The 13,549-nt window shown below is 45.8% G+C and overlaps 1 protein-coding gene across 1 annotated transcript in view; it reads right to left on the bottom strand.

Annotated features, from left to right (window-relative positions):
* Window positions 1-13,549, bottom strand: part of LOC141057327 (beta-soluble NSF attachment protein) — a 72,201-nt gene that overhangs the window by 31,434 nt on the left and 27,218 nt on the right. The window lies entirely within an intron of this gene.

Raw genomic sequence — 13,549 nt, 5'->3', positions numbered from 1 at the left:
CGCAGAGCGCACAAAAATGCAACACAGTGCGTTTTTGTGCACTCGGCGCAGCGCCAAAAGGGCGCAAGCGCCGGCCAAAGTGTACCAGCGCACGACCAGCGTCCCCAACGCTAAATATAGGGTATGCTGATCGCATGCAGCGTCATGCGATCAGAGGAGCTGACCAGAGGGGGCGCGGCCAGAGCTTAGCGGCGGCCGTGCGCTGCGCCCGGTAACGCTAGTGTGAAACTAGCCTAACACAGTTTAATGTGCATGGGTGCATCCTGATTCTCCCTCAGCATCATCTGAAGGATCTGACACATTGGATTTCCAGTAACCGATCCCTTTTTCCCCTCGGAGAGATAAGCCGCTGCCCGAAGACTCTGACAGCGACTTTCTCACAGAGAAATGTATGGTGACATTGGGAAAGGTCGCTGTGGGGTAGTTATCTAATGTGTATGGTGGCTTTAAGGCTATTCTATACATTACGGGGATGCCTGAAAAAAAAAAAAAAAAAAAAAAAAGGATATTTTATGATTGAAAGAAAAGGAATTTTTTTAAATTTGGGAACATTCAGTTAATAATGATCCTTGGCTGTCAATTTTCCATTATGACAACTCGGGGAGTATGTTTAAGGAAGGACAGAAAGAAAATACATTTAGGATCAGATTCATCAAGACAGGTGGTGACAACACAGCATTTGTTCTTGATTTGGTCAGACATGTTTTTCTTCAGTGGATCAAGAGACATAGGCCATTACTCATATGAGCTGTGAATATTGACTCTTGAATTGATGTTTGTTGCAGCTTATTGTGTTGCTATTCTTGGAGGACAGTGATGCAGGGTACTTGAACAACTGATGTTTGCTAATATGTTGATTGCCCATTATACCACATGCAGCTTTTTGAACTGCATACACTGAAGGATAAACTATGCACATTGGTTGAATACTAGACCAATGACAGAAGGCTTCATTCTACCATCCCCCTTACCTGTGGATGATGACCTGAAGGACAGTTGTGAACTATACAAGGGGTCTCTACCTCTATTCCCAGAGAGATTCTACAAAATGCCATCGTAAAGAACTACAGCCCTAGCTGGTGGAATCTGGATCTGCTCCATTGACCATCACTGAACCCTCAAAGACGTTTGGAGAATCCAGATTTGGACAATCAGGTCACCTGGTCACATACCCAACTGTACTTGGTCAGCTTCCTAAGCTTGCCACTACCTTATTTATGTGGGTGCCTGCCAAAAGCAAAGTGCTACTGCTTGAGATAGTAGGCCTTGGATATCCTGAAGTCGCAGCTGTCTTTTGCACCATCTTGTGTATTTGCTGGGACTGTTCTATACGTTATTGTTTGTTGGTGGTTGAATAAATTATTGCCACACTGTTTTACCCTCACCCTGTGGCATCTGAGTAATATTCTGCCCACGAGAAAGGGGTGCGGGTGTTCAGTGGGATGAGCCTTGGTCCATGCGGTCCTTCTAAAGACAGCCAGGACAACAGATGAGAGCACCCACTGACCCTCGTATCTCCACATTAGGTGTAGTGCAAGCTCGTAGTACTGCAGTCTTGACAGAGTACATGGAACTGGATTCATTAACAGGCGCACGCCTCTTAATGAATTTTGCGCTTCTAGTAAGTGTCAGCGTTTCTTACATAGAAAACACTGGCAAATTTGAGGAATTAGACAAGGGTGTGTAGCCCCCCCTCGTTCCATCCCAGCTCTGCCCATTTTGGCAAAACTAATCCAAAGTGAGGTGAAAATGCCAATAAAGTCGAAATATTTTTGCACAACACCATTTTGAAAAGCTTTTACAACACTTTTGTGCCCTAAAAGCTTTGGAGAATCAGTCCATTTCTGTTTCACTGCAAAAAAACAAATATGAATTCTTAGATCTAACTGGAGATTCCAAATATTATTAGCATGAAAAATTCAGAAAGCAAAAATCTACTATTGGAAAGGTCAGATTTCAACTCCTCCTAAAGAGCCATCAAAAATATTTTGGAAACGAACTAGAGGACTTCATATAATGTATGAAAAATAATAAATTGAAAATATAATGGAGCTTCTACACACAAACAATGATGTTAGCTGAAATGTGAAGGTGATATGATCACATAATGAGCTGTGTAATTATGGACCCGAGCAAGGGAGGAGGTAGGGGAACAGTAATATTATCTAGTGTTCACCAAGCAAGAAAGGAACAAGGAATATTTTATCGAACTTTTTGTGCTATAACCTTGCATGCATTTGTGAAACCAATCAACAGATGCACTTTTGACAAATTTGCAGAGATATAAGGCATTACAACACTTTTTGTTCAGAGTGAGCTTAGTGCAAACACTGATGAAGGCCCTGAAGCTGTAGAATCGTGAATGCAGCTCTGATGCTGATCTTAGCTTTATGATACTGACAGTAAAGTAATGCAATGTACTTAACACTAATGTTCACCTTAGGCTACCATGGAGTATACATTATTGGAGTCCAACCAGTAGCGTAGCTACCGGAGGGGCAGAGGGGGCGGTCGCCCCGGGCCCCGAGCTCTGAAGGGGCCCACCGAGCTACGCTACTGTAACTGTATCTGCGTGCACAGCGTGCCCATACAGTTATATTCTGCGGCAGAGCAGGGAGAATCGATCTCCTTACTCTGCCGCCCAGCCGCTATGGGCCCCTGAGAAGACGGTGGGGGGTCCTGTGCCAGCAGTGGGCCCCCCACCTCACAGCCAGCAATGTTGTTCTGGACGCCTGGGCTTTAATTTCTGTGTGCACAGGACCTGTGATGAGGTCATGGGAGGGGCGGAGTCATGGGTTACATGATCAGGGGTTTCAGCTGCTGCAGGGCTCTGCTGTGCTGGTTGTCATGGTGCTGTATGAGGTGAAGTAAGTTTCTGTATGGGGTCTGGATTGGTTTACAGGGTGGATGTAGCAGAGATATGCAAGTATGAGGAGTACAGAGGAGCGGAGCCGCGTGTGTACGGGGTGTACAGAGGAGCGGAGCCGCGTGTGTACGAGGAGTACAGAGGAGCGGAGCCGCGTGTGTACGGGGTGTACAGAGGAGCGGAGCCGCGTGTGTACGGGGTGTACAGAGGAGCGGAGCCGCGTGTGTACGGGGTGTACAGAGGAGCGGAGCCGCGTGTGTACGGGGTGTACAGAGGAGCGGAGCCGCGTGTGTACGGGGTGTACAGAGGAGCGGAGCCGCGTGTGTACGGGGTGTACAGAGGAGCGGAGCCGCGTGTGTACGGGGTGTACAGAGGAGCGGAGCCGCGTGTGTACGGGGTGTACAGAGGAGCGGAGCCGCGTGTGTACGGGGTGTACAGAGGAGCGGAGCCGCGTGTGTACGGGGTGTACAGAGGAGCGGAGCCGCGTGTGTACGGGGTGTACAGAGGAGCGGAGCCGCGTGTGTACGGGGTGTACAGAGGAGCGGAGCCGCGTGTGTACGGGGTGTACAGAGGAGCGGAGCCGCGTGTGTACGGGGTGTACAGAGGAGCGGAGCCGCGTGTGTACGGGGTGTACAGAGGAGCGGAGCCGCGTGTGTACGGGGTGTACAGAGGAGCGGAGCCGCGTGTGTACGGGGTGTACAGAGGAGCGGAGCCGCGTGTGTACGGGGTGTACAGAGCAGAGCCGTGTGTGTGCGGCGTGTACAGAGCGGAGCTGTGTGTGCAAGGTGTATGGTGCGGAGCCGCATGTGTACGGGGTGTGCGGAGCAGAGCCGTGTGTGTACAAGGTGTATGGAGCGGAGCCGCATGTGTACAGCATGTACGTAGCAGAGCCGTGTGTGTATAGGGGGTGTGGAGCAGAGCCGTGTGTATAGGGGGTATCAGGTGCAGTAATAGGGACACATACGGCAGCAGCGCCTCAGTATTGGGGTATCAGGTGCAGTAACAGGAACACATACGGCAGTAGCGGCTCAGTATTGGGGTATCAGGTGTAGTCATAGGGACACATACGGCAGCAGATGCTCAGTATTGGGGTATCAGGTGCAGTAATAGGGACAAATACGGCAGTGGCTCAGCATTGGGGTATCAGGTGCAGTAATAGGAACACATACGGCAGCAGAGGCTCAGTATTGGGGTATCAGGTGTAGTCATAGGGACACATACGGCAGCAGATGCTCAGTATTGGGGTATCAGGTGCAGTAATAGGGACACATACGGCAGCAGATGCTCAGTATTGGGGTATCAGGTGCAGTAATAGGGACAAATACGGCAGTGGCTCAACATTGGGGTATCAGGTGCAGTAATAGGAACACATACGGCAGCAGCGGCTCAGTATTGGGGTATCAGGTGTAGTCATAGGGACACATACGGCAGCAGATGCTCAGTATTGGGGTATCAGGTGCAGTGATAGGGACAAATACGGCAGCAGCAGTGGCTCAGCATTGGGGTATCAGGTGCAGTAATAGGGACACATACGGCAGCAGCGGCTCAGCATTGGGGTATCAGGTTCTGTAATAGGGACACATACGGCAGCGGCTCAGCATTGGGGTATCAGGTGCAGTAATAGGGACACATACGGCAGCAGCGGCTCAGAATTGGGGTATCAGCAGGATGAGGAGTTTGTGCAGGTTGGGGATACATGGTGATGGGGCTGGAATATGAGAAGTGAAACGTGTCGTTGTTGTATTCTCTATAGCCGAGTCCTGGCTGGAGGAGTTGTCATGTCAGTCTGGGCCAGATGGAAAAGACGTGAAAAGTGACGGATTCCATCAGAAAGAACGTCAGCGGTAAGACACCAACTATACCTGTGCAGTAATCACATACAGTGGGGCAAAAAAGTATTTAGTCAGTCAGCAATAGTGCAAGTTCCACCACTTAAAAAGATGAGAGGCGTCTGTAATTTACATCATAGGTAGACCTCAACTATGGGAGACAAACTGAGAAAAAAAAAATCCAGAAAATCACATTGTCTGTTTTTTTTTCCTTTTATTTGCATATTATGGTGGAAAATAAGTATTTGGTCAGAAACAAAATTTCATCTCAATACTTTGTGATATATCCTTTGTTGGCAATGACAGAGGTCAAACGTTTTCTGTAAGTCTTCACAAGGTTGCCACACACTGTTGTTGGTATGTTGGCCCCTTCCTCCATGCAGATCTCCTCTAGAGCAGTGATGTTTTTGGCTTTTCGCTTGGCAACACGGACTTTCAATTCCCTCCAAAGGTTTTCTATAGGGTTGAGAACTGGAGACTGGCTAGGCCACTCCAGGACCTTGAAATGCTTCTTACGAAGCCACTCCTTCGTTGCCCTGGCGGTGTGCTTTGGATCATTGTCATGTTGAAAGACCCAGCCACGTTTCATCATCAATGCCCTTGCTGATGGAAGGAGGTTTGCACTCAAAATCTCACGATACATGGCCCCATTCATTCTTTCATGTACCCGGATCAGTCGTCCTGGCCCCTTTGCAGAGAAACAGCCCCAAAGCATGATGTTTCCACCACCATGCTTTACAGTAGGTATGGTGTTTGATGGATGCAACTCAGTATTCTTTTTCCTCCAAACACGACAAGTTGTGTTTCTACCAAACAGTTCCAGTTTGGTTTCATCAGACCATAGGACATTCTCCCAAAACTCCTCTGGATCATCCAAATGCTCTCTAGCAAACTTCAGACGGGCCCAGACATGTACAGGCTTAAGCAGTGGGACACGTCTGGCACTGCAGGATCTGAGTCCATGGTGGCGTAGTGTGTTACTTATGTTAGGCCTTGTTACATTGGTCCCAGCTCTCTGCAGTTCATTCACTAGGTCCCCCCGCGTGGTTCTGGGATTTTTGCTCACCGTTCTTGTGATCATTCTGACCCCACGGGGTGGGATTTTGCGTGGAGCACCAGATCGAGGGAGATTATCAGTGGTCTTGTATGTCTTCCATTTTCTAATTATTGCTCCCACAGTTGATTTCTTCACTCCAAGCTGGTTGGCTATTGCAGATTCAGTCTTCCCAGCCTGGTGCAGGGCTACAATTTTGTTTCTGGTGTCCTTTGACAGCTCTTTGGTCTTCACCATAGTGGAGTTTGGAGTCAGACTGTTTGAGGGTGTGCACAGGTGTCTTTTTATACTGATAACAAGTTTAAACAGGTGCCATTACTACAGGTAATGAGTGGAGGAAAGAGGAGACTCTTAAAGAAGAAGTTACAGGTCTGTGAGAGCCAGAAATCTTGATTGCTTGTTTCTGACCAAATACTTATTTTCCACCATAATATGCAAATAAAATGAAAAAAAAAACAGACAATGTGATTTTCTGGATTTTTTTTTCTCAGTTTGTCTCCCATAGTTGAGGTCTACCTATGATGTAAATTACAGACGCCTCTCATCTTTTTAAGTGGTGGAACTTGCACTATTGCTGACTGACTAAATACTTTTTTGCCCCACTGTATGTTTTATAGGACTGGTATTTACCACTGACCATATTGCGGTAATATCAATGTTAGTCTTTATATAGGGATTATTTTCAGTAACAGCGCAGTCATCTCTTACATCCACTATTAGGGTGCGTCACCGAGTTGTAATCAAAGTTACCTAGCTAGGGGCCCACTCAGAAGTTTCGCCCCCCCCTGAACCGAAACCCTAGCTACGCCTCTGAGTCCAACCATATACAAAACAAAAATTAAATAATGAATTGAAGGCTATAATAATAATAATAAAATGATTCTATTAAGGGGTATATTATGTTAAGGGTTAATACTAAAATCAGAGTTGAAGTTTCGTTTTATCCATTCAATGTAAGGTTTCGTTTCTCCGTTTTTGTTGCTGTAAGATAAATTTTTATAATTGGCATGGGCTGTCATGAAACCAGATTGTTCTCATCAGGTGCAAAGATAAGGGAGGTGGGAATGTTAAACTCTGAAGAATATGCCATTATACTACTTTCTATTTGGATACGGACATATATGTAGTTTCCGGTTTTCTTGCAATATTATTGGCTTATAAAGTGAAATGATGCTATTGGTACTTGAGAACCTTGCATAATTAAGCAAAAGTTTATAAAAGATGTGACTAAAATAAAGGGGCTTGGTGATCTGCCTCGATCCTCCCGTACAGAGACCCCAGTCTCTGTGTGGTCATTTGAGTTGCTAGCAACACTGGAATAATTTGGAAATCACTGGCTCAACCGTGAAGGGTTAATTTAGCCCTCCCAAAATAGCTACCTTGACAGTGGCGCCCAACGTGGGGCCCCGGAATAGGGACGCCTCTGCCCCCGGAGGACAAGACAAAGGACCCTCGGAGCGGACACAGGTGTTGGAAAATTGGGACTGATCACCCCGCCACAACCACGGTAAGTTGGCAGTTATACTGTTCAGACTGACCGTTGGTGTGGTTTTCCTGTGCTTGTTGCTGCAAAGAGGATCTGAGGTTTGTCCCCTGGTGGGGTGATTCATGGGTGGAATCATATAGAGGTGTAGTCCCGTTAGGGGCCCAGTGCTCGAACCGTACCTCATAAGGGACGGACTCCCCGGATTGACCAGTGATTGTGACTCTCTTTATAGTCAAAATATCCTGAATTCCTGATCATTATTAGTATTGGGCGTGGTCATGTGATCGAAGACTGGGTAGGATACGTAACTCAGGTATATATAGATAGATATATATAACCAGAGGTGTCCGGAGGGATAGTCTGAGACGCCCTCCTCCTTTCACTGAGTACCGCAAATTTTGGGCTTCCCAGAGGGGGTTGACCCTGTGGAACAAACGGAGACGGCTGCTCCAGTATTGTGCACAACTGAAGTAAGGATATTTAGCTCTAAAGGAGAGAATTATGTTTCTGTGGAAGAAAAAGAAAAGTTTGGAATTGTGTGAAGGATCAGATACTGTTAGTCTTATGATTCAAAGACGAGGAAAGAAATGTGTCAGGAATGCAGGAAAAATATTTTCGATTCTGGGATTTCCTAAGGGCGGGAGGTTGCAGCCTACGCTATGGGATGAAGGAGTTAAAAGATTGACTGATGATGGATTACTTAAAGGCGCTGAGGAATTCCATGGCTTGGCACATGAATTGTATAATGAAGGTTACGTGGAAATTGAACAGCAAGTGAATTCTGATTGTTACTGCTATGTTGAAGAAGGATGGCAAAGACGGGATGTTTTATGGTTCAAGAAAGTGACTGTGCTGTGAGAATGTGATTGGTTACGAAGGAACTAAGATTGATATTAATGTGTCAGGGAAATAGTTAAAAGTGATGATTTGAAAGAAGAGGTCTCCCTGTTAGATGACAATTGTACAAGAAGACCGAGAGTTGCAGCCCCCACCTCTGCTAACGGCACCTATTATCATCTGCCGGCAGCCTTAGTCCCCGGTTTTCAGACTTTAACCTGCTCTGTTCAGGAGAGAGAGAGAGAGAGAAAAAAAAAAAAGGAGCAAACAGCAGCCTCTAGCCCCCACCGCAGCTGCGAGCACACAGTGTGCCCTTCAGCCCACACAGCAAACTCTGCCCCCCCTCAGACTTCAGCTAGTGGGAATCTTGCTCCTCAGCCCCTCACTGCTAATTCTCGTTACTGCTCAGTTCATGATCTCTCCCACATGTCCTGTAAATTTACTAGGGGTAGATTAATTATCACAGTTCCGCTCTGGAATACAATTCCAAGATGATGGTCAGATGGGTTTTTTTGTTATATAATCCCTATGTAGATGAAGACAGTGAAGAAAAATCTGTATTTTGCATGCCCTTCCTACAGTTATGATGGCCCTGATAGGCCCAGACCCACCCCCAATATTGCCTGAGGATCAATGACTCACCCCATACCTCTCAGAGATACTATCTAAAATCTGGTCAAAAGGGCCAAATGATATAGGGAAAATGCCTGTAGAACCAGTAAAAGTGTTTCTCAAACCTGGTGCCTAATCCACATACTCTTTTGTCCCAAATACCCCAGGATGCTGCTTGGTTTACAGTTATTGATCTTACCAATGCCTTCTTTAGCATTCCGTTACACAATGACTGCCAGTTTCTATTTGCATTCACTTAGCAGGGACGACAGTTAACATGGACAGTTATGTCACAAGGGGCCCAAAACAGTCCCAACCAGGTTGCAAAAAAAAACTATGAGCAGGTGTCTTTTGCCATTTCTGCCACTGTTAGCCTCCTTAAAGCATCTGGCAGCACTGAACTGTCGGGTTTCGGCCTCGGGACTTCAGTTCTGCCTTGGTCAAGTGATATTCTTGGGTCACTGTCTCCTTCAGGGTGCCAGACACCTCGCAGAAGAAAGAAAAATAGCTGTCAGCTCCCTTCCTTTCCCAAAAGATGAAACTGAACTCCAGCGTTTTCTTATGCACTTATTGTTGTCAGTGGATACCGGATGCATCCCGCATAATGCAACCCCTTTACAATGCCTTGAAAGACGGTATAATGAACTATAAGGAAAGATGGCAGTGATGAGGATTACCTCCAACATGATTGTTCCCAACTTCTGACTGAAGAAACAGCTACTCCACCAAATGTCAGTGAGAATCCACTCCCAAATCCTGATCTGGTGTTATAGACGGATGGTTCAAGATATGCTGACGAGTTTAGTAGATTCCACACAGGATACGCTGTTACCACAGAGGACACTGTAGTGCACGCAGCTGCACTCCCGCCCTCACAGTCAGCACAAGAAGCAGAACTCCAGGCTCTGTCTACTGCATGTACTTTGGCCAAGAACAGACGGGCTAATATATACACGGACTCACGGTATGCATTTGGTATTGCTCACGATTTTGGGGCTCTATGGGCCAATCGAGGGTTTATTACTACTGCCGGAACCCCAGTGAAAAATGCTGAAGCTGTTAAAACCCTCATGGACTCGATCAAATTACCTACTCAGGTGGCTATTATCAAAGTTAAGGCGCACGGTCCTAGGAACAATCCACAGACTGTTGGCAACACATTTGCGGCTATGCAAGCAAAAGCCGCCGCTCTCTTACCCGTTGAACCAACCATACCAACTATGGTGACCACACGCTCTCAGTGTAAACAGTTACAAGAAGCAATGACCCTACAAGAACCTGATGATCTACAACAGACAGAAGTTTTCTGTCGGACCCCGCGAGACCGCTTAATGACGATGCAGAGAATGTCTCCAAAGGAAGAGGTGAAGCAATGGAAGACTGATGGGGCACGTATGGATAATGGTCTCTGGAAAAAGGACCGACTCGTGTGTCTCCCTAAGCGGATGTACCCTGCTATTGCCACATGGGCCTACACATCGAGGAAAGAATCAGGCCCTCGCACTGGTGCAAAAATTCTACTGGGCCCCGGTTCTCCAGTTGGCCAGAAGCATTCCCTGTTACCATCATGACTACAAAGACCACAGCGAAGAAACTGGTGATGGAAGTTATATGCAGATATGGGGTTCCAGAAGTTGTTGAAAGTGATCAAGGCCCGGCCTTTTCTTCTCATGTGTATCAAGAAGTTCTGACAATGCTTGGATCCACTGTAGCCCTCCGTACGATCCACAATCCAGTGGGAAAGTTGAGAGGCTGAACGGCACATTGAGGGGACAACTGAACAAAATGATGCAGGAGACTATGGCACCTTGGCCAGAGCTCCTACCCATTGTACTATACCATATTCGTACTACCCCTATTGCAAAATATGGCCTGTCCCCATATGAGATATTGTTTGGTGCTAGGCCCCAGTTGCAAATTTTCAGCCTCAGCAGTTATCAGAAGAAACTGACCGTGCTGTTCAATATGTTATTCAGCTTAGTAAAAATATTGCTAACACCTATGTTCTAGTTTCCTCTTCTTTTCCAGATTCAGCAGAAACTGACACCTGTCATAACCTGAAGCCTGATGATTTGGTAGTCGTGAAAAGGCATGTCAGGAAGCACGGACTAGAACCCTTGTATGACGGTCCCTATCAAGTTCTCCTCATCACCCAACAAGCCAATAGCAAATGAAGGGACATAATGTTTTGGTTTTTCGCATTTACATATTATTATTGGTAGAAGTTAAAAGTTAAAGTTAGAAGATATTCAATGACTCAGAGATTAATACGATAAAGACAATGATCGTAATAAGGACAGTTAGTGGTCAGACACTTTCTCCTTTCTCAATCCAGCCAATTGATTTAAGGGAATTGGGGGCTGGATAGCTGGGATCTTACAAAGCTTGTTACACATTGCTGCCTGTATCCTTGTTGTATATGTGATACAGAAATACACCAAAGAACAAGTTTTAGTATGTATTAGGAAATTCTGCACTAAGACAGCTAATGATGATACCAAAGGTGTCATTGCCCCTGCTCTTCTCTGCACCGATCGCAAAAGGCTACTTGATGAAGATGTTGAAGCCAAGCACATGCCTACCTACAAAAGATCCCCACCACCGTCATCAAAAATTGTTATTCGTGAACTGCAGTATACAGGGGGGATGGGTGCGCCGCGACAGCCATGACTGGTAACACGGCATCAGTCATGTGAAGACCAGTACCCCTCAAGCTGTTAGCTTGGGATAGCACCTCTGATGCTGAATATGTGTTAACAAAATTTATTTAGGGGGGGAATGTTAAGGGTTAATACTAAAATCAGAGTTGAAGTTTCGTTTTATCCATTCAATGTAAGGTTTCGTTTCTCCGTTTTTGTTGCTGTAAGATAAATTTTTATAATTGGCATGGGCTGTCATGAAACCAGATTGTTCTCATCAGGTGCAAAGATAAGGGAGGTGGGAATGTTAAACTCTGAAGAATATGCCATTATACTACTTTCTATTTGGATACGGACATATATGTAGTTTCCGGTTTTCTTGCAATATTATTGGCTTATAAAGTGAAATTATGCTATTGGTACTTGAGAACCTTGCATAATTAAGCAAAAGATTATAAAAGACGTGACTAAAATAAAGGGGCTTGGTGATCTGCCTCGATCCTCCCGTACAGAGACCCCAGTCTCCGTGTGGTCATTTGAGTTGCTAGCAACACTGGAATAATTTGGAAATCACTGGCTCAACCGTGAAGGGTTAATTTAGCCCTCCCAAAATAGCTACCTTGACAATTACAAAATGTTAATCGGTGGTTAAACCAGCAGAAGTTTGGTTTCTTCACTAGATGTGTCGTAGAACCAAGGTTCGGGTGTCTACATATATTTCTTGGAAAAATGGATATAAAGGGTGTAGGGGTATTAGGAAACATCTGTTGGCATTGGGTGCAGCTATATAAAATGCATAGCAAGCTTTAGTCACCCACCCGATTATTAAGCTTGGTATATTCTGAAGCAAAGAGATTCTGCCTTAACTCCAGCTTAGGAGCCACAACACAAAATTAAGATTTTGGGTACTCACTGTAAAATCACTTTCTCGGAGCCTTCGTTGGGGGACACAGGAAACCATGGGTGTATGCTGCTGCCACTAGGAGGTTGACACTATGCAAAAAAAGTTAGCTCCTCCCCAGCAGTATATACCCACCAACTAGCAGGAAGCTCTTCAGTTAGTGAGAAAGCAGTAGGAGAAGCAACAGGTTTACAACTATCATAACATAACCACAACGAACAATAAACAAGGGCGGGTGCTGTGTCCCCCAATGAAGGCTCCGAGAAAGATTTTATGGCGAGTACCCAAAATCTTCATTTCTCCATCGCTTCATTGGAGGACAAAGTAAACCATGGGACGTCCAAACGTAGTCCTAGGGGTGGGTAAAGGTGGTACCGTCAATCAGAGCTCGGGTCACTGCTGCTTGCAGGACCATTCTACAGAGATTTGCATATGACTAAACCTATATGTGAACCTTGTAGGACTTGGTCTTTCTGTCATACCTTTGCCATGTAGCAGTCTAACAAATCTACAAGATCAACGCCTGGCGGTGGGTGACAGAGGAGGTCCCCCACTGAGCGAGAGGAGCGCATGGTGACCTTAAATTGATGTGATCTATCCATTAGTCAGTAGGCTTCAGAATAGCAGAGCGAACCCAGCAGGCCTCGATAGACTTGGAAACAGCCAATACCTTTACAAGTACATTCTGGGATTAAGAACAATGAATCTGCACATCTGATTGGTGCTATCCTGGGAAGACAGCTACAGAGAATTCTACCAGGTCCAGTTTGTTTAGAGACCATTCTTGATAAATAAAGGGAGCAAAAAAGGACAAAAATAGTATCCTCATTGGGGAGAAATACAAAAAGCCACCTTAGGGAGAAATGATGGTATCGGATGTAACACTACCTTGTCCTGGTGACACCCTAGATAAGGAGGAACAAAAGACCTGCGAGTTTGGAAACTCATCTGATTGAAGAAATGACGACTGGGAAGGCAACCTTCCAGGAAAGGAGTGAAAGGTGTCTCATAGAGGTTTGAATGTTGATTCTTGGAGAACATCGAGTACTAAATTGAGATCCCAAGGTGTTATCAGTGGCCGGTAGGGGGAAACAGAGTACCCAACTCCCTGCAGAAAGGTCTTGATCTGCAGACGAGACGTTAAAATCTTTCGTAAAGGGATGGAACAAGCAAACACCTGTCTCTTGAGAAAACTGAAGGAGAGGCCAGATCTCAGACTCAAATGTAAGAAGGACAAAATGGAAACAGATGACAGACCCTTGGGGAGGTCTGATTATTTACACACCAGCGGAAAGATTTTCCACGAACGATGGGAAATGCGAGAA

The sequence above is a fragment of the Dendrobates tinctorius genome, unplaced genomic scaffold, assembly GCF_039654945.1.
Source record: "Dendrobates tinctorius isolate UK_male_01 unplaced genomic scaffold, ASM3965494v1 ptg000203l, whole genome shotgun sequence".
Taxonomy (NCBI): Eukaryota; Metazoa; Chordata; class Amphibia; order Anura; family Dendrobatidae; genus Dendrobates; species Dendrobates tinctorius.
This window is presented reverse-complemented; position numbering and strand designations above follow the sequence as displayed.